Genomic DNA, 1,434 nt, shown 5'->3' on the forward strand with positions numbered 1-1,434 from the left:
AAGGGAAAATACTGTCACTTGTCGTTTTCTTTCAAAGAACTGCATCATATTTTCATCATAAACACAAGTTCAGTCTTTGATCATACTTTCTGCTTCCCATCATCCAAGTAATCAACATGTAATCCTGAACAATATAAATCTCAAAAGGTTCATTGATTTTGTGATTCGTATCAGAAGTTATTTATTTTGCCTATTTTGGGGTCTATTATCACATTAACAGTTCATGGACAGTCACATATCCTTAAAGACTACACTTTTAAAAGTAGAGATGCTTGCTACTGTATGATGCTGCCACTGTACAGTATATAGCCTATGTATAACTGTATCTTTTACATAAATCAATCAAATGTGTGCTGTTATTCCTGGTCTCTAAGAAGCAGCAAAAGCTGAGGAATGAAAAGTGTGTTAGAGAGTAAGAGGAATGCACAGGGAGAGCAGAGAGGAAGAAGTACACATTTATCAGTTTGTATTTTGGAATGATGCTTCTCTTCCTCTTCAGGAAGACAGAGAGTGGCCTGTGAAAGTATTATGTGGTGCGTTTCTGGGCAAGCGTTTGCATAAATAAAGACGGTGTGGTCCGTGCTCTGTGGCAGGCCAGAGGGACTGCAGAACCTAATATAGACTCTGGCTCTGCAACAGACAAACAGCCCGGCCAAAACAAATCCTACACATCGCAAATTGATTCATTATTTCGACTCGGGAAAGAAAAACGTCTCTGCTAATACATAAACGCAGGGTTATAATATCACAAAAGTAAACTTTGGAAAAGGTCACCTGGTGGAGCACCCAGAAACTCACTTCCGTTTACTTTCTCTTCTTCTGTTTCACGTACACAAAGTAATATATATATACACACACACATACACACACACACACACACACACGCATATACACACCCACTCACACACACACACACACACAAAACTGCCATATATGCCCTTTGGCTTATTCGGAGGATCCTTTGATACAGTATATCCTCCAGTGGCCCCTCAGCTTTGGAGCTCTGCCAGCCTCATTAGCTCGGGGTTCGTGGTTCTTTATTTAGGAGCGAGGCTGAGGGCTGGAGTATGCTCTGGAGACTGTCAATCTGTGAGGGCATGCGCTTTGATTAAGTCCCAGCTCCACATTCTACAGATAAATGCACTGCAAGCAAATGAGGTCACAAGTATAGGCTGTGTGAGTTACTGGAAAGCTAGGCTTCCTTCTGCCCGCTCATTTTCAGCAAAAATGAACACAATCAGATTTCTCCATTAGGGAGTCCCAGTTACGTGCCTGAAGAGAAATATGTGATTTTTTTCAATCTTTGATTCTCCCAGACAGCGGGATCTGATCATATATCTGTCCACTGGCTTAACCTTAGGCTGGTACACCACCAGCTGAAGGCCATTGTTGGCCCACCATGGGGCCACTCAGATTACTGTCCTCTTTTTAAGA

Source organism: Hoplias malabaricus, chromosome 10 (genome assembly GCF_029633855.1).
Source record: "Hoplias malabaricus isolate fHopMal1 chromosome 10, fHopMal1.hap1, whole genome shotgun sequence".
NCBI lineage: Eukaryota > Metazoa > Chordata > Actinopteri > Characiformes > Erythrinidae > Hoplias > Hoplias malabaricus.